The sequence below is a fragment of the Tenrec ecaudatus genome, chromosome 2 (assembly GCF_050624435.1).
Source record: "Tenrec ecaudatus isolate mTenEca1 chromosome 2, mTenEca1.hap1, whole genome shotgun sequence".
Lineage (NCBI taxonomy): Eukaryota > Metazoa > Chordata > Mammalia > Afrosoricida > Tenrecidae > Tenrec > Tenrec ecaudatus.
The window spans coordinates 107744374-107759206 of record NC_134531.1 but is presented as its reverse complement, the minus strand read 5'-3'; the positions used below and the strand labels follow the sequence as shown (position 1 = coordinate 107759206).

The 14833-nt window shown below is 36.2% G+C and overlaps 1 pseudogene; it reads left to right on the top strand.

The window, feature by feature from the left end:
* The first annotated feature begins 2189 nt into the window (after positions 1-2189).
* Positions 2190-2864, top strand: LOC142440926 (peptidyl-prolyl cis-trans isomerase FKBP3 pseudogene; annotated as a pseudogene).
* Positions 2865-14833: the final 11969 nt, after the last annotated feature.

The window sequence follows — 14833 nt, the reverse complement described above, 5'->3', positions numbered from 1 at the left end:
AGTTAGAAGTAAAGAGAGGCAAATGAGGACTGATCCATCATAAACATTATAGAAGGGACGACTGGGAAAAGAAGAAAACCCTGTCATCAAGTAGTTCACTCTTTAGGTGCCCTGAGAACATCCTCTCAGTTTGGGGCAGCAGCTCGTGGTTTCAAACTGCTGACTTTGTGGTTAGCAGACCGATACATAACCACTGTACCAGTAGGGATCCTCATTCAACGGACAGTTCAAATTACTATTTGTCAGCTAATTTTTATTAGTATACTAGTATACATTATCCTAAACTTTTTGCATAAACAATTTCAAAGAAACATACACGCACATACACACCCGCAAAAAACAGCTTTGTAATATTTACTTTCTGGTTAATGTATTTTTGTAGTTAATACCATCTTTTGGCTTTTGTATGTCTTCTTCAATTAATGGGATGCCATACATAAAATAGTTAATATGTAGAATTCAGCTTTATATGTATGAAATTAATAATTAATAATTAACAATTATATATATCTTCCCAATTTTTTCTTAATCTGGAGGATTTTAAGGCTGTGATCATTTTCTTTCAAAAAATTATTTATTGACGTATGTTTTAATTTTCTTATATATGTTTTATTTTTTTCATTTCACGGCTTATATTATTTCCAAAAATCTCTAAATATATTCTAAGCTGAAAGCCCATCTCATCAAATCAAATCAGTAACAGTATCTCATTAACTACCCTTTGTACATGTGGTTCTGTTTCTTTTTCCCCCACATTCCTCCTTCTACAGTTTCCTGTCCCCAGCACAGTGCCTCAACCCCAAAGACACTAGTCATGACACAGTCTTTAAAGTTTTGTCATTTGATGTCACCATTTTTCTTTTTTTTTTTCAGTAGTGGGGTCATAACATATTTATCTTTATGAGGCTGAATAACTTTACTAAGCAGTCTGTTCTCTAGTTTGTCCATGTCTTAAGGTGTTTGACAATTCATTGTTTTTAAAGAATATATAATATTCCATTGTATGAATGTACCAAACTTTGTTTATTCTTTCCTCTCTAGTAAAGTTTTTTAATGTTCCCATCTTTTTGCTATTATAGAAAGGGCCACAAATGACAAAGAAGTTCATATGTCTGTTTGTGTTTTGTTCTTTTTTTAAATTTAGGGTATATATCAACTGTAGAGATTGCAAGATCAAAAGATATTTGCATTTGTTTAAGGAAATGCTGTATATACCAGTTTTCATCGTGGTTGTATAATTCTACAATCCCACCAGCATTCGAGTGTTTTAATCTCTCCATTTCATCTCCAGGATTTACTATTTTTTGTTTTTTGAGTTTTGTTAATCATGTCAGTGTGAGGTGGTATCTCGTCATTATTTTAATGTGTACTTCTCTTTCTGATAATGAATGCGAACATTTCTTCATATAAGAGTTGGCCACCTAATGTCATCTTCAGTAAAGTGTCAATTTATGATGTGTGCCCATTTTATGGGATTAGTTGTATTTTTCTTACTAAGATTTTAATTTTCTATAGATTTTAAAAAATAACCCATTATCTAAAACATCATTACTAGATATTTTTCCCAATCTTCAGGTTCTCTTTTAACTTTTATGATAAAAAAGTCTTTTAATGTGCCTAAATGCCTCATTTTTGAAGGTTCTGGTCCTCTATTTTGATTTCCAGTGTTGCTGCTTTTCAGCATGTTCAGTACTGAAGTTATGCCTTGTATAAGGCCCTTAATCTGTCCCAACTTTGTCATTGACAGTCTTTATGGTTCTAGGTTTTATATTTGGTCTTCAACCCATCTTGATTCCTTTCTGTGCATGGTGTGCAATGTGAGGCTTGTCTCATTCCTTTGCATGTGGAGATCCAATTTGCCCAGCACTATTTGCTGAAAAGCTATCTCTTCCTCATTCATGTGTCTCAGTCACTTATCAAAGATCAGGTTCTGTAAGTACACGGTTGCACTTTGGAGACCATCATTCGGATCCATTATTCTTAATGTCTTTGTTCCAATACCAAGCTCTTTTGATTACCAGGACTATATAGTAGCATTAAAATTTGAGAGTGAAAAGTCTCCTACTTTGTTTTTGTTTTGATTTTTCAATGGCGTTTTGGTTATCCTGTACTTCTTTTCTCTTCATACAGCTAGTGATTAATTTTCCCATCTCTTTGAAGAATTGTGTGGCGCGGAGGCACGGGCAGACATGGTGGCTGCCATTCCCCAGCGGGCCTGGACCGTGGAGCAGCTTCGTAGCGAGCAGCTGCCCAAGAAGGACATCATCAAATTTCTGCAGGATCACGGCTCGGACTCGTTTCTTGCAGAACATAAACTATTAGGAAATATCAAAAATGTGGCTAAAACAGCAAACAAGGATCATCTAGTTACAGCCTACACCCATCTTTTTGAAACTAAGCATTTCAAAGGCACCGAAAGCATAAATAAAGTGTGTGAGCAGGTGAAAAATGTGAAGGTTACTGATGACAAATCCAAAGAAAACAAGTCTGAAGAGGCTCTGGAAGAGGGTCCACCAAAATATACAAAATATGTTCTGAAAAAGGGAGACAAAACCAACTTTCCCAAGAAGGGCGATGTTGTTCATTGTTGGTATACAGGAACACTACAGGATGGGACTGTTTTTGATACGAACATCCAAACAAGTGCCAAGAAGAAGAAAAATTCCGAGCCTTTGAGTTTTAAGGTTGGAGTTGGCAAAGTCATCAGAGGATGGGATGAAGCACTCTTGACGATGCGTAAGGGAGAAAAAGCTCGACTAGAGATTGAACCAGAATGGGTTTACGGAAAGAAAGGACAGCCTGATGCCAAAATTACACCAAATGCAAAACTTGTTTTTGAAGTAGAATTAGTGGATATTGATTGAATTGGCAGCACGTCAAGTCTAAGAACAACAGCTAGAATGATAATACCTGCCCGTGAAGAAACTCCATGTAACTAGAGCTGGTGACCATTGTGTTTAAGGGAGGAGTCAACTAGTAAGAAGGTCAAACCTGTCCAAGACTTGATCCCTGACTTTTGAGAAATGTAATCCCATAGCCTGGAAATCTAAAGTATTTTACTACAACTCTGTAAAATATTGGTTAAAGAGAATTGATTTCCCTTTTACCTTTGCATTGTAAACTACAAGGCTCAATACAAACTTATCCACTATTTTGATCTGACTGTGATTTGTTCAGTATTAAAATATTAACTCTTCTGATTAAGCCAATGAAGCCTAGGAACCATACATACATGAGAGTCACTTGTAAAAATATCCTCTGATTATTGTACCATGTGGATACACTTTGAATCTTTTAAATGTGTATTTATGAAGAGAGAAAACAAAAGCATAGAAAGACTTGGCATTAATAGTCAATTTCAGCAAAATGCACTTCAAAATATTAGGTGGTTTCCCCGCCCCCCCAAAAAAGAATCTTAAACAATTACTGGATAAGTCTTCAGTTTTATTATAAAAATAGTGATCAGTTTGATCAAATGAAAACTTGCTCACAAGTTTACACAAATATTCTAAATACAAAGTCTCCTGAAACAGCAATATATTTTCAATATGATTTTCATTTTATAAGGGATTCAAACATTCTATTTTCTCATCTATAATCTATATTCCAAGTCAGAGTTTTAAATAGTGTACCTTTTCAGTAATTAGATCAAAATTCAATGCAAATATTATAAACACAGACAAATCAATTGACAGCAAAGGTTAAGATCCCATTTTTCTGTGGTTTGTTTGTTTTTTTAGAGATAAATCCTTAAAAGCAGCCCTTACGTTTTCAGAATCTTGTTATACTGACATGATTTGCAAGTCAGTTTTATTTTCCTACCTTTAAGGCTACAAAACTCCATTTCAAATGCATTCAAAATTATTCTCGACACTTAATGTAAAAATCAAAAATATAGTTCTCGAATAAAAGTAAAATTTTATAAATGGTAGGAAATAATATGTGTGGTAAGCCACTAATGACATTTTCCCTGTCACTAAACAAATCATTACAAAGAAACAGGGAAGACAAGTGTCAAGTATGGCAAGCTATGTTTACATCTCTCACAAAAAGAAAGAACAATTTTCGTACTTTCCACCACTCCCTCTGAAATGTGCATCTTCCCATCAGGTAGGAGGAGGAGGATAATACCGTCCATAATTCCAAGGAGTCTGATAATTGTACTAAAAGGAAAAGGAACAAGTTAGCATACGAGAAAGATGGATGCTTCATATATTTAATTAAGGCAAGTAAATATGTTCAATAAAAAGCGTATGTTTACTGTTAAAAATTTTAAAGACTGAAAAAAAATTTTAAAGACTGATTCACAAAAGGTAATAAGCATCAGTAATATACTATTGATTTATGCTTCTAATATCTGTAAACAAAGCATTTCAATTATATTTATGTGCACTCACTTGATACCAGGCACTGTTATTATATGCAGCTTGATTTGGCTGTAAATCACCATCAATAATCTGTGTAGATGACGAAGTTGTATCTTCTGCATGTGCTTTCTTTTCTTCCGGTTCTTCAGATCTATAAATAAAATACCAAAATGGAAACTTTCAAAAAAAAAAAACCAAAAGAATTGTGCCTCGATTTGGATCAGAATTGCATAGAATTTATAAAGTGTTTTGGTAATACTGATATTTTCACTATATTTAGTCTTACTAACCAGGAGCAGGGGACATTCTTCCATTTCTGGAAGTCTCTTTTAGTTTCTTGCAGAAGTATTTTATAGTTTTACTTATTTAAGTCTTTTGTTTCCTTGCTACAACTTATTCCTAGATATTTTGTGTTTTTGGTAGTTATTGTAAATGCCAATATTCTTTTAATTTATGGGTAGGTGTTGTAAATAGAATTGTTATTTTAATCCAGTTTTTGGTATCCTATACTTTAACATAGAAGAATCCAAGGGATTTATAGATATTGATCATGTAGCCATTTTTCCCCCAATTTTCCATTAGTTTCAGCAATTTTTATTTGTGTAGTCAATTTTTTCTCATTAGTTTCAGCAATTTTATTTGAATCTTTAGTGATTTCTATAAATAAGGTTTTATTATCTGAAAATAAAGATGTTTTTTCTGTGACAATGTGGATGCCATTAATACCTTTTGGATGTCATATATCTCTGGCTACTATTTTCAAGAAAATACTAAATAAAAATGATGATAAATGGCAACCCTCTCTGGTCCCAGTTGAAAGGGGAGGAGGGTGTTTTCAATTTCTCCCCGTTAATGAGATGCTAGCCATTATGACCTTTGTTATATTGAAGAATTTCCCTTCAATTCCCATTTTATTTTTTTAAATCAAAGATACAGGTTGAATTTTATCAAATGCCTTTTGTGTATCTATTAACAAAATTACAAGCATCTCTTACTTTATTTTGTTTATGTGGTGAATTACAATGAAAGTTTTCTAACATATAACCATCCTTGTATCCCTTGTACTTGGTTTTGGGGCTTTGATTCTTTTCTATAGGAGAAGATGGGGCTTTCTACTCCTGCAAAGACTAACAGTCTTGGAAACTAACAGGCAAGTGCTACCCTGTCCTATAGAGTAATTATGGGTTGGAATCAAGTTGATGGCAGTGGGGGGTTTGGTTTGCTTTGACTTTTGTTAGGTTTGACTTCTGAAAACCTTGGTGTGCTGTCTACACCTCTGGTGACTTGTTTGTCTGACTTAGATATCAAGGTTACACTCGCTAAAAAGGAAGAGAGCAGCCAGTCAGAGTGCAGTATGGCACCGACGAAACACACAACCTTCCTCTAGTTTTTTAATTCTTCCTCCCTGACTACTACCTCGACCCCAATTCTATCTCACAAATCTGGCTGGAGCAGACATGTCTACTGGTGAACAGATAAGACTTCATAACACGGGGAATCCAGAACAGATAAAGCCCTCAGGACCAAGAAGTGGAGCAGGGATACTAGGAGGGTAAGGGTGAGGGTGAGGGGTAGTAAGAGGGAACCTATCACACTGCTCAACATATGCCCTCCCTCATCCACCTCGTAGGTGGACAGACAACAGGAAAGTGTGTGAAATGAGACAGTGGTCATTGTATGACATGAAAAAAAGAGAATAATTTAAAATTGTCCAAGGGACATGGGGGAGGGAGAGGAATAATGAGGTGCTGATGCCAGGGGTTCAAGTAGAAAGAAAATGTTTTGAAAAAGATGATGACAACTTATGTACAGATGTGTTTGACACAATGAATATATGTATGGATTGTGATAAGGGCTGTAAGAGACCCCAATAAAATAAATAAATAAATAAATAAGATTGGTGGTATATTAACTGTTGCTATATTGTGAAATAATTCATATAAAATTGCTGTTAGTTATTCTTTGAATATTTGGAATTTTTCCAGTAAAATTGTCTGGTCCCCAAATTTTTGATGTTAGGAGGCTTTTGTTGTGTTGTTGTTCATTTTCTGTTTGTTTCCATGACCAGATATATTTCTTCTTGTGTTACAGCCTGGTTGAAGTTTTCTAAATCAGTCTGTTTTAATTTGTATAAACAATGTTTTTCTAGAAATTTATCCATTTCTTCTACATTTTAAAATTTGTTGGAATACATTATTTTCATAATACTCTGTGATTTTTTAAATCTCAGTTTGTTTTGCTTTAATGTCACACATTTAATTAATTATTCATAATGTATTGTTTTTCTGCTTCTTTCCCTTTGTGATGGTGGCCAATATTTTATTAATTTTCTTGATCATTCCAAAAAACTAAATTCTTGTCTTGTTGGTTTTTTTCCTATCATTTAAAACACATATTTCAGATGGTCTTAGGAACTGAGACACCGCTCCTCTATCCGTATCCAGGTGGGTCTGCCCACATGCAGATTTGCCCACATATGAGTACGCAGTGTGATTACATCATCTCGCCAAACCCATCACATACATCCCATACAAATTCAGGTGTATGTGACAGGGTTGGTGCCATAATGTATTTACATGGACCAGTCACACATGTGTAGAGAGCAGCTACTGTGTAGAAAGCAACTTCTGTGTTAAAAACAGCTACAGTGCTGAAAGCAGCAGTGTTGGAGGTAAAATAACACTTCATGAATTATACTTACTGGGTAAATGTAAAATCATGTACTGTAAAATCATCAACTACTGTATTACTGTTATATATATATATATATATATATATATATATATATATATATATATATATATATATATATATATATATATATATATATATACACATATATACACACACACACACACACACACACACACAATGGGAACTTAATCTGGATGCTGATTGGTCTTTTGTCTTTTTATATTCAGCTAAGGTTGATGTGAATACTGTCCGCTTGTGATAGTAGCAGGTATGTAGAAAAAACAACAGAGAATGGTAAATCATAGGAAACTTTAATGAATGTATTGAGTGAATTATGCTTTGTATCATCTTTTGTATTATCATGGCTATTGTTATATATTATTTTCAAAAGCAAACCATCCCATGACAATGGATCATGTAGTTAAGAAAGGAAAATATAATGAGAATTCTATACAGTACTGTTTTTACCTCAATAATGACCGTGGGAATTGAGAAACTGCAATGTGTGATTTTTTGTGAAGTTCTATCACCCCAATCTATGAAGCTGAACAAACTAAAATGTCATTTTGATAGCAAGCATCCAAGCTTTGCGGGCAAGGATACCAACTATTTTCGTCTTGAGTCCAAAGCTGATGGACTCAAGAACGCCAGACTTGACACTGGTGGCAGGTACCACAAACAAAACGTAGCAGCTGTTGAAGCTTCATATTTGGTGGCTCTTAGAATCGCCAGAGCTATGAAACCTCACACTATTGCTGAGGATTTACTTTTGTTAGCTGGCAAAGACTTTGTTCAAGATATGATCAGAGACAAATTTTTTTCTTGTTTGATATTTTTAAAATTTACTTTTTAATCATTTTATAGCAAGCTCATAAAATTCTTATCACAATCCATACATATATCAATCATGTCAAGAACATATGTACATTTGTTGTCATCATCGTTCTCAAAACATTTACCTTTTACTTGAGCTCTTAATATCTGCTGCTCATTTTCCCCCTCTCTCCCCACTCACCCAAACCTCATGAACCCTTCATCATTCATAAATTATTATTATTTTGTCATATATTACTCTGTCTGACATCTTCCCACGCCTTCTTGTCTGCTGTCCCTCCCCCAGGGAGGAGGGTATTTGTAGATTCTTGTAATCAGTTGCCACGTTCTACCCCACATTCTTTCCCCCATCCAGGCATCGCCACTCTCACCACTGGTCCTGAAGGAGTCATCTGTCCTGGATTCCCCGTGTTTCTAGTTGCTATCTGTGCCTATGTACATCCTCTGGTCTAGCCAGATTTGTAAGGTAGCATTGGGATCATGATAGCGGGGGGGGGGGGGGGGGGAGGAAGCATCTAAGAACTAGAGAAAAGTTATATGTTTTATTGGTGCTACCATGCACCCTGCCTGGTTCATCTGCTCCCCACAACCCTTCAGTAAGGGGTGTCTGGTTGACTACCATTGGCCTTCGAGTCTCCACTCTGCACTCACCCACATTTTCAATAATATGATTTTTTTTGTTCCTTGATGCTTGATACTTGATCCCTTCAACTGCTCATGGTCACACAGGCTGGTGTGTTTCTTCCATGTGGGCTTTGTTGTTTCTGAGCTAGATTGCAATTTGTTTATCTTCAAGCCTTTAAGACCGCAGACACTATATCTTTTGATAGCCGGACACCATTTGCTTTCTTCACCCCATTTGCTTATGCACACGTTTGTCTTCCGTGGTCGTGTCAGGAAGCTGGGCACCCACTGACATGGTTTTTAGTTTTTTGATGTCTGCTAACTGGTTCCTTCTACACCTCGTGGTCAGCCAAGCTGTGTGCTTCTTCCATGTGGGCTTTGATGCTTCTCAGCTAGGTGGCCTCTTGTTTATCTTCAAGCCTTTTGATAGCCAAGCACTGTCAGCTTTCTTCACCACATTTGCTTATATAGCAATCATGTCAGGAAGGTGTGCATCCTGGAATGCCAATTTAATAAAACATAGTGTTCTTGTATTGACTAAGCGCTTGAGTGTAGGCCCAATGTCCATCTGCTGCCTTAATACTAAACCTATAAATATATGCACATAGATCTGTTTCCCCATACTCATATAATATATTTATATATGTACATTCCAGTCTTTGGGCCTGTATAAATACCCTTTGTCACCTAGTGCTTTCCTCTATTTCCTTTTACTTGCCTCTCAAAGAAAATTTTTTTATGAAATTGAGTGATATTCCCTTATCTAATGACCCTGTCTGCAGAAGAATAGAAGACATGTCTGCTGATATTTTTGATCAGGTAATCCAGGAAATTAAATCTGCTCCACACCCAATATTTAACATCCAGCTTGATGAATCTACAGATGTTGCAAACTGTTAAGTTACTGGATTACATGAGGTATATTAATGATGGTGACTTTAAAGATGAGTTTCTTTTTTGCAAACCTCTTGAAATGACAACTTCTACATTTGATGTATTTGACACAATGGGTTCATTTCTGAGAAAGCATAGGGTCTCTTGGGAAAAGGGTTGTGGTGTTTGCACAGATGGTGCTCCAGCTATGCTAGGATGTCTATCTGGCTTTCAACGTTTGGTACTGAATGAGTGACCATAAGTCATTGGAACTTGCTATATGATTCATCGGCAAATATTAGCATGGAAGATACTGCCACAAGAGATACAAGCAGTAATGAAAAGCGTCATGCGTTCTGTCAGTTTTGTAAAGGTGAGCACTTGAAACAGGTGACTGTTTTCGCAACTGTGCAATGAGTTGGATGTGCCAAATAATGCCCTGCTATTTCACACTGAAGTGAGATGGTTGTAGAGAGGAAAAGTTTTAATGTGTTTTTGAGCTTCATGATGAACTCAAAACGTTTTTTAATCAGAAAGCAAGGCTGCACTCGGAAGCACCTTTTTGCAATAAAAGTGAACTGCAGAAAATAGCTTCCTTGGTTGACATCTTTGCCATCTTGAATGAGTTAAACTTCAAACTACAAAGACCAAATGCAACATGCCTCGATTTGTCTAAAAAGATCCGATTATTCCAAATGAAACTTCAGCTTTGGCAAAAAAAAAGTTTGGATTGAAGTAAAATTTACATGTTGCCTACCTTATCTGCTTTCTTTGAGGAGCATGACATTGAACAAGACAAAAGGATTACAATGATATTTTATGTGAAATAGCACTTGCACATGATTGTAGACAAAATTTCATTCTACTTTCCAAATCTACCTGACACCCCATTTGCACTTGCCAGAAGCCCATTCACAGTCAAAGCTGAAGATGTTTCTGAGACAGCACACAAGGAGTTCATTGAACTGATTAACAGTGATGCAGCGAGAACTGATTTCTCTACAATGCCAGTTAGAAAATTCTGGATCAAGTGTCAGCAGTTATATCCTGTTTTGTCTCAGACTGTGTTGCACCTTCTTCCATTTCTAACAGCGTATCTTTGTGAAACAGGATTTTCCAGCTTGTTGGTAATCAAGTCTAAATATAGAAGTAGACTTGTGGAAGATGATTTTGGTTGTGCTCTTGAAAAAAACTTCCCTGAGAATTTCTGATCTGGTGAGAAAGAAGCTATCTCAACCTTCTCACTGATGTTGGCTTTCTGGCATACTGTTGCAAAATGTAACAATGTAGTTTACTGTTGTTATATTAAGACTGTTACCCATGCTACATGATTCAAGACAAATTTTCATTTATTTGTAATTAGAAATAAATATTTCATGATATATAATTACTGTATATACACATGTATAAGCCGAGTTTTTCACCCCATTTTTGATAATGCAGTTTTGTGGTAAAATAAAGTGCCTCAGCTGATATTTGGTTTGGCTTATATATTTAATTATATATGGAACATATTGATTTTGTGTTTAATCACTATGCTTTAATTATGGTCAATTTGTTACAATGAAGATACATCCTGCATATCAGATATTTACATTATAATTAAAAACAGTAGCAACATTAAAGTTATGAAGTAGCAATGAAAGTAATTGTATGGCTGGGGTCACCACCCCATGAGGCACTGTATGAATGGATCGCAGCATCAGGAAGGTTGACAACCACTGCTCTAGGGTCTGGGTATTTGTTTTGTGGTTCTTATTACAACTGTTATATTTGATGTGTTAAAGTTCTTATTTTAATTTTTTTTCTTCCTTTTTCATGTGTACAATTATAACTATAGACTGCCCTCTGAGTATTACTTTTGCCATTTTCCGGAGCTATTGATAAGTTATACTTTAATACTCATTTGATTCAAGGGATTTTTTTGTTGCATTCTTTATTTCTTTGATTCCTCATTGGTTTTAAAGTAGAGTATTTTCAATTTCCATGTATTTAATTTTTTGGAGTTGATTGTCCTAGAGTTCATATCTAATTTTACAGCATATTGATCTGGAAAAAAAATGGTTTGTAGTATCTCAGTGTTGTTTAATTTACTGATGCTTGCTTTATGGCCTAAAATGTGATTATGTACACTACGAAAATTTTTCAAATCTTTTTGAAGGGTAAAGTGTCTGTACTAGTCTTCAAATCCAGCCTCCTAAATTAAGTTCCCATAAGCATCCTGCTCTAGTCAGTCTAAGGCCAAAGGCACTCCGCTCCATCCACTTCCATAGGTCAACAAGTTCATTTTTCTCAATAAAGTATGAAGAGGTACCCCACTCTGCAAGCCAGCCTCCAGTACACAAGCACACACCATAACTTGCTCATTGGTTTGGGAACACCACCACTCTCTTCTGTGCTCTTGCTCTGGTCCTGCTGCTGCTCCTTTAATGGGAATCCAGAGGTTCACAGTGCAGGGATGATATCTATTCAGTTCTTGCTGGTAATGAGATCCCTCCTCCTCCTCCTCCTCCTCCTCCTCCTCAGAGGATTCATTTTACACACAGCAGGATGCCACTCTAGGGAATCCTGTTCCCAATTACTCACAAGTGAATCCCATGGTATCTTTCTCCACCTTCTAACTAGACCCATCTAGGAAAGGTCATTGATGGGAGCTAGAGACTTTGTCTGAAAAGCCATATTAAATTATTCATTGCTCCTGCACACAGATATTACAAGGCATCCATATATCAGATAAATATGACAACAGTTCATTATTATTTCTTAACATGAAGAGTATGTGCATTCCATGACCTTGAAATCTCACTTCTCAGTATTTATCATATACAAATAATCACAAACATTATCAAGAAAGATATTTATTACAGTATTGTTTTCAAAATAAGAATGTTCATAAAAAAAGACTGCAGATTTAAATCAAGAAATGGTGGACGTAGGATCTCCTGTGAGAAATGCTTACTGTTTCATCACCAGACTTGTGATGAGGTAGCCATGTTAGGGGACAGGGACATGAAAGACCAGGTCTCACAGATCCCAGGGTTCTTTTGTAGGGTTTTTTCATGGACAGCTCAGTTTTGTTCTTCACTCATGCGGGGAACCCATTTCATATCCCACCCACATTTTATATTCTTTGTGGGTGTGTCAGCAACTCCTGGGTTCTTTGTTCCCCACTCCCACACCTTACTCTAGTTCAGTGGCTCACCAGCATGGTAAAGTATCCTTGGACAGTTTATACTTCGGGGGCATTACAGGACACCAGAGCAGACTCCTGAAGGCCCTATGTGGCTGCCTGTGTAGTAGAGTTCCCATTGCTGGTAACGCTAGCCAAGGCCCAACTCCCTCCCCTAGTGGCTCTGTAGATAAATAGACCCAGCTAGTTAGAGAGAGATTCAGCACTGGGGAAAGAGAGAAGCTGCTGTAATCCACAGCTCAGCTGGTTCCAGGAGGTTGTTAGAATTATTTCTATTTTGTTTTAAGAAAGGAAACACAAAACTACTCAGCCCATTTGAGTAAATGGAACCTGGAATTTCCTGGTTTCTCAGTGGCTTTCCTGCCACAGACTTGATCAGCATTTCCAAATTTCTTGCCAACTTTACCTCCATAGGTTAGATCGCCTTCTAAGCCGAAGCCCCTCTATCATCTACTATAATAGTCTATTTACACCCTAGATCCACAAATAAGGAGTTCTGAGTTGTGCAGGAACCTAGTGGTATAAGCACAATAACCAAAATACTTCACTCCCTACATAATACAAAGGGTCAATAAAGGACTCTGGTAGATTCATTATACCCACTCCCTTACACCAAACAAGATAACCTCTAGAACCTGTTCCCTCCACCTCAGCAACACACAATCTCCCTTAATGTAGTAAGTAAAATTACATCTTCCATAACCCTCTTCTCCAACTCATTAAAAATTGCTATACCCAAGGGAAAGATTCCCATGACTAATACCACCACTTAATACCTACTCCTGAGCATCTGAACCATAAGTATCCTATGCACACAACTAACACCCCCTCCTCATATACACAAAATACTTTTTCCAGCACCTATTTTATCCTTCCCAACCTAAGGAGCCACTCCCTACCCCTTACATATGCTAGATGCGTCACCATCAGCTCACCCAAGATGCAACATAAGCAACACCCAAGACAAGCAGCTATTGTAAAAACATCTAAAGAAACAAGTCAGTTACTGAAGATGTCTCAAGCCTAATGGTTTATCGATCAGAAGCAGTCCTTGAATTCCCAATGAAAGAGTGCTTGAGAATATAGTCTAACCCTTATAGGAAATAAGGGGAAGAATCCTCAAAACTAATGAAAAACTACAGGTACAGAATCCTTACACTGAAGGAAAGTCCAGGAGTTAAGGACTAAATTAGAAGAAATAATTAATAAGATGAGTGATTTGAACAATGGCAGAAATAGAAAACCAAATCAGTGATTCTGAAGAAAACCTAGCAGAATTCAGCCAATGAGAACGACAGTCAAACAAAAAAGCAAAAGAATCTGAAGAAAGTCTGAGAATAATGTGGGGTCCATGAAGTGAAACAGTATTCAGATAAATGGGGCCCCTGAATAAGAAGAAGTAATAAACAATTCGATAGTTAAACTAGTATGGGAATTCTTGGAAGAAAATTTCCCCAATATCATAAAGAAGATGATAAAAGTTCAGGAAGTAGAAAAGCACCAATTAGATTAAACCTTGCAAAAAACACATCAAGACATAGAGTAGTCAAATTCTCTGTGAATCATGAGGGTAGCTAAGGAGAAGAAAGCACTCACATATAAAGGTAAATAAATAATAAGTTCAGACTTCTCCACTGAATCAATGTGTTAAAGAAGGGCAATGTGTTTTGAAAGTTGAAAGATGATATTTCAATCCAAGACTTATTTATCCAGTAAAGTTCCATCAAATTTCAAGGATATATGAGTTTTCCCTAGATAATATTAATTTAGAGACTTTGTAAAAACAAAAGCAGCACTTCCCAGTTCCTTATGCATAAAAAACCAACTGCAGAACACAAACATTGGATCACCACAGGGTGTAACACCACCCAGATATCAACAGACTGAAAACATTACCCCAAAGCATTAAAGATTCAATGGAAAAATGAAGACAAGAATAAACTTCACACACATACACACCAATCTATGAAGGAAAACAAAGGAAAATATCAAACACAAATAGAACAAGATGACAGCAACTAATTTATATTTAAATTCACTGAATGTTAATGGTCTACACTCATCTATTAAAAGAAAAAAGATAGCAAACTGAATTAGATAACACAATCAATCTGCTGCCTTCAAGAGGCACATCTCAAACTCACAGACAAAAATAGAATGAGAGCCAAAGGATGATAACAATTACCCAGCAAATGACAATCTAGTAAAGCAGGGGTGGCAATATTAATCTTGAACAAAACAGTCCTCAAGG